At 53.5% G+C, this 7,358-nt stretch overlaps 1 protein-coding gene across 1 annotated transcript in view; it reads left to right on the plus strand.

Annotated features, from left to right (window-relative positions):
- The window catches only part of ZNF609 (zinc finger protein 609), a 96,173-nt gene extending 90,186 nt beyond the window's left edge, over nucleotides 1–5,987 (plus strand). Inside the window, exon 11 of the transcript XR_010433733.1 lies at nucleotides 5,816–5,987. The gene's annotated coding sequence lies outside the window, so the exon portion shown is untranslated. The remainder of the gene's footprint in view (nucleotides 1–5,815) is intronic.
- Nucleotides 5,988–7,358: the final 1,371 nt, after the last annotated feature.

Below are 7,358 nucleotides of genomic sequence, written 5' to 3' on the forward strand. Positions count from 1 at the left end.
GAAAGTTTATATATAGCCTTTTGTTTTTGCCAGCATCCCCCTTGAGTTTAAATAGCTCTTCCCTGTGTCTGGTGTTGACCCCGGATGTATTTATAGAGAGCAATCAGATTTGTGCTCAGCACCGAGCAAACCAAGCTTGTGTCAGCCCCTGAGGGAGGCCCTTCCACCAGCGTGGCCTCACGTTGAGCCTTGCCCCTGAGGAGGAGGAGGAGGCCTCGAGGGCTGATGGGGGCCGCTCGGGGGGTTCCGAGCTGGGGCTGTGCCAGGCTGTGCACTGCTTCCTTTAGGGGAGTGCACCAATTCTGGCCGTGGAGCAGCTTTTTGGATTGCCATCATTAGGGTTCAGAGTGAACGCTGGCCTGCAGGAGCGGTGCTGCTGCTCCTTTGACACTGTTTCATGTGTGGAGGTGAACTGTGTCTCCGGTGCCACAGGCAACACAAAGCTAGGGCTGCGAGCAATCCTGCGGAATTAACTCCCCAGGGTTAAACGGGAGGCTCCTGCCACCTCTCCTGCAGCCAGCCAGCTCCCCCCGTGGGTGCCAGCTCTGCTCCCACCCTGGAGGTCCGTGCTGCCGGGCGGCCTCCCCTCCAGCCTCAGCTCTTGACTATTTAAGGCAAATCTCCTCGCCGGACTTTTAAACAAAACCCGGGCTCCTCTCGCTCTCCTCATTTTAAATAACTCGCCTGGCGTAAACAGAATGAGGCATAACACTATAAATCAGGCATTCCCGGGATCTGCCTGGCAGGCCGTGCGCGGGGGGCTCACCAGGCCCCTGAGCTTCCCCAGGAGCTCTTCTCGGGGCCTGGGGGGAGTGATAAGAGGGCAAGAGGGGCTCTGGTGGGGCAGGCGTTCCCAAGGAGACTAATGCGATTATGGGCTGCCGGCCTTTGGGGTAAAATAATTAAGGTTGCAAAATAGTTTCCATCACAGCCCCTCACTTGTCATTCCCCAGCAAGGCTGGAATTTTCCAGGCTGTATTCCCTGAGTGAAAATGAATTTTTCCAGGGAAGTTTGAGCTGGCAATGGTCAGTGATGCAATGGGTGTTTCACAAAGGTTTTGGGGGAAATACCTGGACTGCAGGTGTGAGCCCAGTGTGTCGCTCACAGGGACATAGGCATTTTGCAACAAAGCTTGTCCCGTCAGCTGAAGGGATCAGCTCTGGAAAATGGGCCCTTGTGCTGTTGGTCCTCAGTGTTTATGCCCTGTGGTCGAAGCAGAACAGAAGTAATTATAGCTTGTCCCGAGGACCAGTGCTTCCCATGATAACACTCTTTGTATTCTGTGGTTTTTAGGGCTTTGCCAAACTTTCATCATGAGCTGAATCTTTCGTTCTGGGTGTCCAACATATACCAATTCATCGAAACAGCCCAGTTTAAGCAAGTCTGGCCTTGCTGGGTTTGAGAATTGGGAAGATATATTGCCTTGGTTTCCTGCCAAGGCTGGAAACTCCAAGGGTTGAGACCTGGGGTGCCTTGGGGATGGGAATGGGCCACTAACTGTGCCTGTGGGGAATCCTGGGCTCTGGCCAAGCAAAGGAGCCCTCAAAGACCCTGCAGGTGGTACAAGAACCTTGGCTGTGCTGAGCATCCCTCATGTGGGGATGGCACTGGGAGGGTGCTGCTGTGGTGTGTTGGCTTTTGTACCCCCCATACAGGAGGGCAGGAGTGATGGTGGAGCTGCACTGCCATCCCTGGCCTGCCCTGGCACTGCCCTCTGCCTTCTCTTCTTCATTGAAAGACAAGCAGGATGGATGGAGCAGCCTCTTGCAAGGCGACCCTTTGTTTAGCTCTCATCCTCCCCTGACTTGCTAATCCCTGTCATTATCCACATGAGTGAGGAGCAGCCTTCGCTGGGAAGTGTCATCTTCAGGAGGAGGGCATGGATCCTGCTTGGCCAGAGGAGATGGGAGGCTAGAGTCAGCAGGAAGTCTCCTCCATGCCACATCCATGCTGGGATCTCTCCCGTGCTGGGCAGTATCCTGCAGGCTCTCAAAATGGAGATGTCCCAGACTGCCCTCTGCATTGCTCAGTGCCTGGAGAACAGCTGGAAGGAGGAAGGAAGCTTCAGGAGACTTCTTCCCTACCCTCGAAGTCACCCATGGACACATACCCCAGGGTAGATGTGCTGCCTGAGGGGAACCCATGGGAGGTGTCCTGGGGAAGGACTCGACAAATGAGCTGATACAGGGCTTTTCCAAGCATGTGGCTTCCACGGAGAAAGTGCCACATCCAGGCTCGTCCCACATGTCCCCTCTTGCTCCCTGGCTTGCTCCAGCAGGCTTTGGGAACTGTGGTGCATCCTGGGTCGTCACCGGCGGCAAGGGCAGCAGGGGAGCTGAGCTGTGCTGCGTGTGGCAGGATTGCTCACTTGGGTTTTTGACAATCTGTTTTCCAAGTCGGGAGGTCATGTGTATGTTGGTCATGTTGCCAAGGATTCCTCCACAACACGTCCTTTTGTTTTGTTTGACAAGGTCTCCAGTGTGCAGAGGGGCTGGACATTAATAACCTTGGTGAAAATGGGACGCCTTTCCCTGGGGAGTTTGAGTAGTGCCTTTGGCGGTGACCAGGGGACGTATCACACAGCACAGCTTGAAGCTGCCCCCCACCTCCTTCTTGACTGTCCAGATGATTAATGGCAAAGTTTGGGAGCATTTCTGCCCTCCATGTGATCCATAATGCCTGTTACTTAAGTATGAAAATAATTTAGCAGAGGATGAGGTCTGTAGAGACCACGTTGATGGGGAGAGGTGGCTCTGGTGAGCAGGTTGGGACAGGGCTCCTCCACTTGGTAGCACCTGGCTGAGGGATCCAAACCTGGATTTGCTGACACCCAGAGGGGCCTTGGCCAGGTCTTAGTTGTAGGACCACACACAAGGGCTCGGGACACCAATGACACTGAATGTCTCTCAGTGCCCTGGGTCAAGCCACATTCTGTCCCTGCTGCTCCAGCCACCCCTGTGGGCATTGAAGCCGATGTTCTCACTGAGCATCTGATCAAAACCTCAGTCAAACAACCACAGAGGAGTGAAGGGGCAGGATGTGGCCCAGCAGGACTTGCCACATTGTGCTGTGCCTCCTCCCTGCTGCTGGGACAGGTCTGGAGACCATTGGTGCCACTCTGTCAGTGCTGAGTGCCAGGCCCTGAGCAGAGCTGCTCCTGATGGAGGCAGCGATAGTGGGGCTGGGAGGAGCCTTCCTCTGCGGAGCCAAGAGCCTTTTCCAGTGATCAGCTCCTGCTGTAGCTCCGGTGAGGTGGGATGGATCCAACTAAAAAATCCCTCTGTTATGGCTGGTATGGGACCGCAGGAACCTGGGCAGCTCCCAGCTCCTCTGTGGACAAGGTTGTTGGTGAAGTCCAGCTGCACTATGGGAAGAATTTTGGCCCCTGAGAGTACTGTGGTGGTGGCTTCAGCTGCTCTCCTGACTGAATGGTGGAGGAGGAAACTGCAGGGGATGGACATGGAGGGACAGCCCCGATGCTCCACCATGTCTGCTAGGCCTGGGCACATCTCCTGGACCTGGAGCTGAGACAGCCCACACCCTGCACTTGGAGAAGTCCAGCTGTGAATGCCCTGTGCGCAACAGCTCAGTGCAGGATGAGTGCAGGAGCCAGGCTTGTGGCCACCCTATGGGGCTGGGCTGGCTCTGGGGCCTTTAATTAACAAATTCTCTATAAAGGATTCCCCCTGGTTCATTCCCTCATAATTAATATGCCCAGACAGTGCAAGTGACACATTAATTATGAAACTAAAGAGGTAACAGTGCATTGTTTCAGTGCTGCACAAGCAAAGAGGAGCACTGCCTTTTTTCTTCTCTGTATTTCATCTTCTAGGCAAAAAAAACTACAAGTTTTGGGGCAGGCTAAAGTCCTGTCTTCATTTCCTAGGTGACTAAGTGGTAAATCCCTCCATGCAGCCGTGCTTTTTCCACTGGGAGATCGCCGGCACTGCTGCATCTGCAACCCATCAGAGAAAGCGTTTGGGTTTATTGTTCCCGCTCCTGGCTCCAAACAGGCTTTTCTGTTTGGCGCTATCTTTTTATTCAAATTGTCTAAACACAAGCTCTCCTCACCCGTTTTTGGTCGGGAGCCCACTCGGTGGGTTCACGTCATGGGGCTCAGCGAGCGTCCGCAGAGCTCGGCTCTGGCGGCGCTGCCAGGAGCCGCTCCGAAATGCCCATAAAAGCAGCTTTGCAGTGATCCGATGCGTCTGAGCAAACATTGCGCACACCTCCGAGCCCTTGTCTCTCTCAGTTAACTTCAGCTCGTCCTCCTGGGGGAAGGCAGAGCTGGAGAAGACGAGCGGTGATGTACGGAAAGGAATTAAAGTTTGAAAGCACTCACTGCCGTCCTCAAAGCAGCTACTCCAGGCATGTGATGTTGGATGAGCCCTGTAATTCCACTGCTTCTCTGCCCTGCACCCACTGGGCCACCCAAAGTCCTGCACAGCTCCCAGGATGGGGCTATTTGCATCCTGTCATTCGGTACTCAAATGTCAGTTGTCCCAGGTACTGATTTTCCTGCCATGACTTTCACCCTCTGTCCTTTGCTGGTGTAGCCACGTGGCATTTGACCAACAGAAGGACCAAATCCATGGAAGGGGTTGGGAGCTGCTCTTCAGCCTGGCCTCGGCCAAGTGCCATCCCTGCTGTTTGGGGACTGATGCACCAAAGGAGGTTGTGGGGCCAGGAGGAATGGCTGGGCAGGTTCTGCACTGGGCAGAGATGTGGACTGGGAGGTGGGGAAGCACTGAAGTGGCTGGTGAGAGGTCAGCAAAGAGCTGGGCTGGGTTACTCTGGCCAAAAAGAGGTTGAAAGGGGGTTTCCTCACAGGTTACATCTCCTAGAGGTGTAGTTACAAAGATGGTGTAGCTACACTTCCCTTGATAGTGGCAGATGATGTTACATGAGGCAGCAGCCACACGTTGCGGCTTAGGAAGGTTAGGTTGGGTGTTAGGGAAGACTCCTTCCCTGCTGGATGGTGCAGCCTTGGGATGGACACTTGGAGAGGTGGGGTTGCTCCATCCTTAGGCATTTTCAAGGAAGGACCAACCTGACCTGGTGCTGGTGACAGTCCTGCAGGATGTTGGATGGGAGACTCCCAAGATCCCTTCCCACCATCACTACAACAGATCTACAGATGTTTGGATGACAATCCATACAAAAAACAGCACCTCAGCCCTAAAGCTTTCACCTGCCTGTGGCTGGAGAGGTCTCTGAAAACTCACCTGAGGTCCTGTGAAGAGTGTTCAGTGACACCAGCACCCAGCTTGCACGTGCCCATCAGTGGTCTCAGCTATGACAGTGGGGTCGGCTAGTCTCACTGCTTGCTTGGAAATCAGGGTTCCTCCATGTCCCATGGTTGGTGGCCTCTTCCCAGCCAGCGTTGCAAATCCCAGTCCAGAGTAATTAACCAGAAAGACTAAGGGCATGAGGCAAGAGCAGCTGGAATGGATGGAGGATGGAGGAGAGCAGCAGAGCAGTGCTGGCTGGCACAGGCCAGGGAGATGTGGGGCCTCATGGGCAAGGACAGGAGGAAGAAAAGTTGGCACCAGTGGCAAGCAGAGGAACTTCTCCCTTCCCTTCCCCATACCTCAGAAATGCTGGAAGTGGCATGGGAGTGTTCTCCCTGCCCTAGACAAGTGCCAGTGCTCAGCTGTTGTCCCAGATAAGTAGTGAGAAGCAGTAAAAGCTATCCAGCACCTCATCCAAAGTGTGTGGCACCACCTGCAGTGGGGTCAGGAGAAACAGGGGCCCAAGATATCCCTTATGACAACTACCATGATCCCCAAAATGAAATTCATGGCCTCTTTACAGGTGGATGAATGAGGCCTGGGAGCACAGGGCAGCAGAGTGAGCAGCAGATGCAGGAGCCCAGCTGGAGAGAGACGACCCTCCATTATCACCTTAACTGGTTAACTGGTGAGCTGGTCACCTGCTTGTTGAAGAGTGAGAAAATGTAAAGCTGAGAAACTGTGTGAAAACACAAGATTGTCCACAGCTGGTTGTTATTTCAAGTCCTACCTCAATTTCTCAGCTGATTCTGATCTGTTTCTATCCCAAGTACTTTGTTACCCCTTTCTAACACCTGCTTGCTGGTTGTGAGCACCTCACTCCTTTTCCTTAGTGAGGCACCGTAGTTCCCATTGTTTGCAGGCAGGACTGCACCGTTGGAGCTGCTTGTGTGGGACGTTGTCACAGGGTTCATTGCCAGCTTGTCCACCCTGTTGTGGAATTGATGTGGGAGAGGTGGATGCATCACAGCATTACCTCTGCTCTTCTAACCAGCACATCTCCATGGATGTAGTATGGCAAGGAAAGGCTATGGTGCAAATCTTGGCCAGACTGCAGAGCCAGATGTGGAAGGGGCCTCAGGGGAAAAAGTGTTGGTGTAAAAATACATCACTGTGAGACGTGGGTAAGCAAGGTCAAACCAGAGTGTTGCTTGGTTCTGCACTGGTTCAGCTGGTGTGGCTTCTGACTGCACACTTAAAGCTGAGCATTTCCATATGGAAGTGGAGAGAATTGTCAGCCAAAACCTCTGCAGAGACATCACCATTTTCTGGTGGACTGGCTCACCTGTACAAGCTGGTAGCAGTGACTGGTTCACGTGTCCACCCCTTTGGGTTCCCAGGGGCAGGAATATCTCCCCACACAGCTGGTTGGACCATCAAGGGCTCCATGTGCTGAAGCATATGTTGCTGTGCCTCAGCACTTTGGGAGGGGAGAGTCTGCCTGGGTGTGATGTTTATTGGGACATCAAAGGGATGATGAGCCACAAGATGCTGGGATGTAGGGATGCTGACACCACACACAGCTCTGAGGGGTAAGCATGCAAGGAGGATGCTGCTCTTCTAGCCCAGTGGGATGAACTTGCCTACAGAATAAACCACAGCTTGTGGCCATCAGTGCAGCAGTGATGTGGCAGACCCACCATCATCACTCCAGTGTGATGGACGCAGCAGCTCTTCTGCTTGTGGCTGGGGTTTTCCTGCTGTGGAAGAAGCAGCACGTCTCCCCTACATGTGTGTGCAGTGTGGCTTCCTTGGGAGTCTGGTGAAAATCTGCTGCTGCTTCTGAAGTCCACCCGTTTGTGCCTTCCTCCTCTGGCCGCAGGCTCTGGACTCAAAGTCTGTAGAAAGTAAAACACCAAACCTAAACACAGAGAAGGAGCTGCAAGGTTATGCTGGGTTTTGCTTAATTAGCACAGGAAGCAAATATTCCTGGTCTTCATCAGGGCGGGTTCACTTGGAGTCTCTGTGGCATGGCAGGCAATGCTCTTCCTAGTTACTCCTGTGCAGCCTTATGCTGGGAATGAAGTTATGGGGAAGCACAGCAACCCTGAAGATCAGGGAAAGCC

This window comes from Pseudopipra pipra, chromosome 12 (assembly GCF_036250125.1).
Source record: "Pseudopipra pipra isolate bDixPip1 chromosome 12, bDixPip1.hap1, whole genome shotgun sequence".
NCBI classification, from domain to species: Eukaryota; Metazoa; Chordata; class Aves; order Passeriformes; family Pipridae; genus Pseudopipra; species Pseudopipra pipra.